Raw genomic sequence first — 7,932 nt, 5'->3', positions numbered from 1 at the left:
TAAGATGCAGGAGAATTGTAAGGGATATTAAAGTACAGTGAGTAATCTCACCTCTCTTGATTTTGTTTGTTTCAATGGGAGGATTTTAATTCTGTAGATCAAACAGTCTGTTTTCCATAAGCTGGACTTTTTTGGGCTCAAGCCATGTCGTCCTGATGGAAGCTTCCTATAGACAGCTTTCTAAGGGATATTTGGCTACAGTGATACTCCCAGAGAATTGACCATAGGTCTCCAGAATTCTAACTCCTGGCGCGAGTATTCTTAAAATTTTTCTTAAGGATATTGTATAATATCAGGGGACGTATATCTTGATACGACACATGGTAATCTTCACCCCGAATAGCGTTTTCGCTTTGAGGGGGAAGAGTGGTGAAATTGAATGGGAGCCGTTATCAAGGTTACCCTTCCTCCCCTACTACTACAGGGCTCCAAGATGGCACTCATTCCTATTTCAGTAGCGCTTTTGCACGGTGTTCTCCCTGCTTATCTAGTATTTTAGATGACTATTTTCGAGGAATTATTATGCATTCTCCAGCCTCTTCTGCCTCTGGAAATTTAAGTATTTAATCTTTACAGTGTATAATTTTTTGCTCTCTTCTCACAATGAAATTAGCATAAATTTAATGTGTTTATTGGAACATAGCCGGTCACCGGAGGCGCCATTTTGGGCGCTGTCGTTCGTCATGCATGCTTTATTTAGTCAGCAGAACGACATTCCCGGTATTTAGCTTTAATGAATTATAGCTATTTAGGCAAAATTATACTAGTGTAGATAAGATCATGCAAATATTTTTCCTCTTCCTAAATGTGCCGATCGTATACGTTAGAGTCCCAGTGATATAGGTAGCCGATATCTTGCCCCGCGCTAGGCTAACCTAGCCTATGCGCTTTAGTATGCTTTCATACATTATCCCCGTTTACCCTCGCGTATCGCTTTATCAATTCAACAGGAGATAGTATATCTCCTAGAATTTATTATATAATTCGATACTCGTCTCCTTCGAAGATTTAAGGGTAAACCCTCCTTCCCTCTGAGTGCCGCCATTAAGCAACAACCCTATCTTGGTCTCGCCATAGAATAGTACACTCCGGCTTGACTAGGCTAGTGTTTCTGTCATCCCCCCTTGCCGGTGAGTATCCCGGCTTGGTTTTACGACAGTAACTCAGAGTAATCAGTCTTTATGCTGGCGGCTTGGCTGCCGGATGAGTAGTCACTCCCCTGCCGGTTTACAGTTGTAGGCATAGGAAGTTTAGCTTCCCTAGTCCGCATCTGAGGTGGTAGTACAATGCCGCCACCTTCTCCCCTGCAGTCTAGAAGACAAGTCTTGTTTTGGCAGACCCTAGGCTGAAGAATCGACATTCTTCTGCTGCCTAGGATGGCGCTAATATTGAAACGAAGTTTCAGCTGTGTTTGGAAATGGTGGCAATCCTGCCGCCTTCTCCCGACACAACATACAAGACCCTCTCCTTGCCCCTCTCTGTCCTTTAGCGATAGCCTAGCCATCGCATGTCTGTGGCCGGTGTCCTACAATCTCCCCGCTTGCCGGGTAGAACGTGGCGCCGGCAGGGCTCCTACATAGGCAGCTTGATAGCCGCTCTGACTTTCCCCTACGACGCAAGGCTCCGGGAAAGGTTGTGCCGCCTATGACGGTTGCCGGTGGGAGACCCTTTAGTCTCTGAGTGTTCTTCAGTTCTATCTTGGACTGCCATCCACATCCCTGAAACCGGCAGTAGCCGGCAACAGATCTTGTGGCTGGATGGAAGGTAGAATGATTCATTCCCCCCTCCCATTTGAACCCTCATTCTGGAGGAAGGCAGTAGGAATAATAATGCCTACACCCTTATATTTGTGCTAAACTACACTATTAAGGTAGTCCTTCGCTCCACGCTTTCTCTCTCTCTGTCGGCTATTGCCGTCAGTATGCTGCCGGCTGGACGGGTGCCGCCAGGTACTAGCCTAGCCGGCAACATGGCGGCTGAACTACAGTATATGCTTGTACAATAGCCAGTATTTCTGCAGTATAGTACATACTACAGGCAGAAAACTATGGTATATATTATACAGTAGTTTATTTTCCAACATACCCTGTGTATCCTTTCACAGTCTATTGTTGAGACCAATCTTATATTGAAGTGAAGTATTCCTTCAATACACTGATGAAAGTCATCACACCATAATTTACCCACAATATTAATACTTTATGAAAGGGTTAGTGCTAGTATACACTAATTCTAACACGAGAGGTTAGAACCCTTCTCCTTTGATTTTCCTTTGATAAGGAAATTCTAATATTAATGTTGGGGGAGGTCACAGCAATTGGCTGGACAGGAGACACAAGTGTGTCTTTCCTATTTCCTTTTTAGCTTACTATCCTAAGCTATAATGGTTAAGATACCAAAACATTTATTGCATGAAAATTATTTATCAAGTGTGATAAATTACCACATACTCATTTTAATTTCCTTTCTTTACAAGAGGAGCAGAAAATGAAGTGCGGTATGATGTACTGTAACCGCAAGAGTAGGAACTTTTGTGGTCACACCATGTGCAGGTCTCATGCCGCCTGCGTTGTTACCACCGAAGCTTTGCGGTATTGGGACCCCAAAGACTGCAACATCTGCTCGGCATTGGTGGCCAAGGGTTTCGGCTGCCCCAAGTCAACGGAGTCGAGGGACGCAGCACGCGAGAAGCTTCGCAAATGGGTACGAGGGTTCCAGAAGAACTCTCCGGGACCGTACCTCCCTAATGATAGGATGCGTAGCCTGCTGTTCCCTAAAGCTGGCACTGATGCCGTCGTGCCCCAGACACGACCCGGGCCTCCCTGCGGCCAGATCGCAGTTTAGGCAGAAGTTAGTGAAGCTATGTAAGGCATGGACATCCACCAGGAGGAAAGGATGTCTGAAGTGTCTACGGACACAGAGAAGTATCTACTTCGGGACGATTCAGAGGAAGAGTCTACCCTTCCTCCAGGAGGAGATGAAGACGACGATTCGTCAGAAGTGGAGGAACCCCTTCCACCTGTGCCTGCAGTAGAATTGACACCATCTACATCTTCGGCTCCTACCCCTCCATTGGACGCCATGGGTCAGGCAGTTTTGGCCCATATTACCGCCCTAATGGAGAATCTTCGCAACGAAAGTGAAGAAAGGGAAGCGAAGATTACTAGAGAGCTTCGGGAAGCGACTCTGACAGCCGCCTCCCGAGGGTCTTACAAGCGACTCAGAGTTCAAGACCTGCCATCCTGCTCCGAGACCAATCCCTGGAGGTATGCAGAGTTCATGCCTATTATATCTCGGAGAAGATGGGAGCTGTTCCCCTGGATGACATTCAGTTCTGGCCGAACTTTAACACATACCTGGAGTGCTTCATTCAATTGAAGAATGAACCAGCGTCAAAGGAAGAGACGGAACCGAAGGAAGTCATGGTATTCGACCACGACAAGGCACAGGCTCTCTTGACGAGTAGCCTGAAGAAAGCAGGTTATACCAACTCGCGAGTTTCTGCAATGAGCAAGAAACACCCTACCTTTCTTGCTCCTGCTTCAAGAGCCTTCCCCTTTACGTCGAAGGCATTCCAGGCTGTTGCCAAGGCAGTCGAGGCAGGCAAACCATGCCCTACACTAGAGGAGTGTAGGCCTCTGTCTTTAGCCCTGCCCACAGATGAGGAGTGGAAGGAGGTCTACCTAACCTTCTCAGTAGGAATGCTAGATGGAGATATCGCGGGACAGCAGTTCAGTAAGAACCTCCCTAAGCTGTCGGACTTTTCTTGCGAAGGTAGCAAGAGACAAAGGAGAGGCTAGCCGCCTCCCTGTCCCTCCAGAACTGCTTAGAGATGTGTGCAGGCCACAACAGCACCCCAGACATGCTCACGGTCCTGGCCAAGATGCATATGCCCACCCTCGTGAAGGACCTGTACGCCTTCATGAAGGTCTAGGAGAGCCTGTAGGGAGTTCGTGTTCGCTGCCGCGACGGTGAAACACGTACCCAGGAAGCTGATTTCTTCCAGCATCTGGGGGTAAAGACCTCTTCCCAAAGGAAGCGGTCAAAGAGGTAGTTGAGAAAGCTGCCACGGAGAATAGGAACCTTCTCCAAAAGTGGGGCATCTCATCAAAGAGGAAGTCTTCCCCGGATGCGGGTCCCCAACCAAAACGGAAGACAAAGAAGCCAAGACTACCTTCTCGGCCTCCTCAGCAACATCCCACAGTCCGCAATGCCACAAGTGGTTGCTCAACCACAGACCACCTTCCAAGTGGTGCCTCAACAGCTGGTTGCCCAATCACCAGATTTTAACCCAGGGTTTGAGAGGCAAATCACTACCTTTCGTCTGAAAGGAAGAGGTTCTCGACGGGGCTCCTCACGACACCCTTCAAGAGGCAAGGGTGGACGCGGTCACAGTGGCAAGCCCTCTGGACCTCCCAAGCAATGAGATGCTACAGGTAGGAGGGAGGCTCCAACATTTTCGGGATCGTTGGACCTTCGATCCCTGGGCCCACAGCCTAATCAAAAATGGACTAGGATTGAAATGGAACAGGTCTTCACCTTCATTTCCTCAATTCTTCCAACACTCTACCCCCTTACTGGAAGAATATACCTTAGAACTCTTGAGCAAAAAGGTTTTAAAGAAAGCAAAGTCCATCAAATTCCAGGGAAGGCTATTTTGTGTTCCCAAGAAGGACTCGGACAAACTCAGAGTCATTTTGGACTTGTCGCCACTCAACAAATTCATCGATAACAACAAGTTCAGGATGTTAACCCTTCAACACATAAGGACCCTGTTACCGAAAGGGGTGTACACAGTCTCAATAGACCTGGCAGATGCTTACTGGCACCTCCCAGTCAGCCGCCCCCTCTCCTCCTACCTAGGATTCAAGCTACAGAAGACAAAGTATGTCTTCAGAGCCATGCCCTTCGGACTAAACATCGCCCCAAGGATCTTCACGAAACTTGCGGACGCAGTCGTACAAAAACTACGCCTAGAAGGCGTTCAGGTGGCATCGTACTTGGATGACTGGCTGGTGTGAGCAGCATCCAAGACTGCTTGTTTGCAAGCATCCAAAAAAGTGATCCAGTTTCTGGAACATCTGGGATTCAAGATCAACTTCAAGAAGTCTCGCCTCTCTCCAGCTCAAGAGTTTCAATGGCTGGGAATCCATTGGAACTTGAAGTCACACCGCCTCTCCATTCCACCAAAGAAGAGGAGAGAGATCGTGGGTTCTCTCAAGAGACTACTGAAATCCGACAGGATCTCAAGACGCCAACAAGAAAGAGTACTGGGCTGTCTCCAGTTTGCAGCAGTAACAGACTCAGTGCTAAGAGCACAGTTGAAAGATGCATCAGGAGTCTGGAGAAGATACGCATCAAACGCTCGAAGAGATCTACAAAGACCGGTACCGACCTTACTACGATCACTTCTCAAGCCGTGGTCGAAGGTCAAGAGCCTAACGAGGACCGTTCCCTTACAACCACCTCCCCCATTGGTGACCATCCACATGGATGCCTCGACGGAAGGATGGGGAGGTCACTCCCATCAAAGGAAAGTCCAAGGGACTTGGTCGTCTCTGTTCAAGACCTTTCACATCAATATTCTGGAGGCCATGGCAGTCCTCTTGTTGCTGAAGAAACTATCCCCTCACAGATCAGCCCACATCAGGCTGGTCTTGGACAGCGAAGTGATAGTGAGATGTCTAAACCGACAAGGCTCGAGATTGCCCCACATCAACCATGGGATGTTAGCCATCTTTCGTTAGCGAAAAAGAAGAGATGGCACTTATCAGCAGCTCACCTACAAGGGTTCCGCAATGTGACGGCGGACGCTCTATCCAGGCTAAAGCCGATAGAGTCGGAATGGTCCCTAGACGCAGAATCATTCTCCTTCATCTTGGAAAAAGTCCCACAACTGCAGATCGACCTCTTCGCGACGAGCAACAACAAGAATCTACCTCGATATGTAGCCCCATACGAGGACCCTCTGGCGGAGGCGACGGAAGCCATGTCCCTCGATTGGAACAAATGGACCCGGATCTACCTGTTCCCTCCAACCAATATCCTGCTGAAGGTCCTTAATAAGCTGAGATCCTTCAAGGGAATTGCAGCACTAGTGACCCCCAAGTGGCCCAAGAGCAATTGGTTCCCTCTAGTGATGAACTGAAGCTGAGGCTGGTCCCTCTACCGAACCAAGCTCTATCTCAACTGGTTCAGAAGTCGACTGCCTTTGCTTCATAACAGAGAACCCAAAACCTTCATCTCATGATTTTCTAACCTTGGCAGTAAAGAAAAGATTTGGGATCTCAAAAGGCAGTATAGACTTCCTAGAAGAGTACAAGTCAAAGTCAACAAAAAGACAATACGAATCATCTTGGAAAAAGTGGGTTGATTTCGTAAAAGCAAAAAGGCCAAAAGAAATCTCAATAGACTTCTGCCTGTCCTTCTTCATCCACCTTCACCAGCAAGGCTTGGCTGCCACCATGATAACTAGACTTAAACCTGCAGCCCCTCCGAAGCCCATTTCATGGTCTCTGGATAAAGTTTTACACTATGCTTCAGCCTTGAACGATGAAGATTGTTCTCTTAAGGATCTAACATAAAAAGTTATTTTCCTGGTCGCCATAGCCTCAGGGGCTAGAGTTAGTGAAATAGTAGCCCTATCAAGAGATGAGGGTCATATTCAGTTCACAGAAGCGGGAGAACTGAATCTCTTTCCTGATCCTACTTTTCTCTCCAAACACGAGCTACCCACCCAAAGGTGGGGTCCCTGGAGAATCTGCCCTCTGAAGGAAGATGTCTCTCTATGTCCAGTAGAGTGTCTAAAGGGGAGGACAGCTCTTCAAAGGCAAAACTTCAGGATCAAACTTAACCCTAAATCAACTGAGGGCGAAGCTCACCTACTTCATTCGGAGAGCGGATCCTGATAGTACACCCGCAGGTCATGATCCGAGAAAAATTGCTTCTTCACTGAACTTTTTTCAGTATATGGAGTTTGAGCGTTTTTGCTCATACACTGGTTGGAAGTCCTCCAGAGTGTTTTACAAACATTATGTGAAGCAAGTGCATGAACTCAAACATTTTGTGGTGGCGGCAGGTAGTGTGGCATCGTCTAGTGCTGCGATGAACAGTGAATTGATTGGTACTCTCAATTGGGGTGGAAAGATGTTGACACCTTCCAGTGCAATATCCTTTTATGTGAGTGTCACCCTGGTGACACTAGGACTGTTCTTTTCTAGGTGCAGAATTATACAAATGACACTAGGGGCATGTTTACACTGTACATAGTGTTGAGATTATCCAACATTTACAGTAAGATTATCTTAATAATTTTCTCAACTGTTGTGAGTGGCCTTAATCCCTTTCTTCCCTTTCAGGTAGAAAAACATTGTCTGTATATGTTGAATGTATAATTCCTTTTTATGTTATATTACACCTGTTGTTCCATTTAATCATTGACTTAATAAATGATTAAAGTGCAATTGCACTTATTTTGCCCCACAAGTAGCTAAAATAAAATGTAGCCGGAGTCCTTTTACTTATTTTCCTAAGAAAAACTCATACTTATGGTACTGATGTGGATGAACAAAAAGATCTGGTTCATACTTATATTTGTTCCTGCACGAATACAAACCTTGAGCTTTCATCGTCTAGTAAAACTCTTCCCTGCAGGGGGCAGGAAGCCCTAACATTGTTCCATGATTAGTGGTAATGACGTATAACGGTATCGTCATATCTTTCAGCGGTCTGGATGACCATATAATAGCTGACCCAAGGTTGAGGCACATATACAAACCTACAGATACAGTACTTTTAAGTAATTCTCTGGTAAACTTCCATCAGGACGACATGGCCCGAGCCCAAAAAATGGATTTTTAAGCAAAGCGAAAAATCTATTTTTAGGTGAGATGGCCATGTCGTCCTGATGGACCCACCCTCCTTTTCTAAGAA

This window comes from Palaemon carinicauda, chromosome 39, assembly GCF_036898095.1.
Source record: "Palaemon carinicauda isolate YSFRI2023 chromosome 39, ASM3689809v2, whole genome shotgun sequence".
Lineage (NCBI taxonomy): Eukaryota > Metazoa > Arthropoda > Malacostraca > Decapoda > Palaemonidae > Palaemon > Palaemon carinicauda.
The sequence above is the reverse complement of the archived record's forward strand: the minus strand, read 5'-3'. Positions refer to the sequence as shown.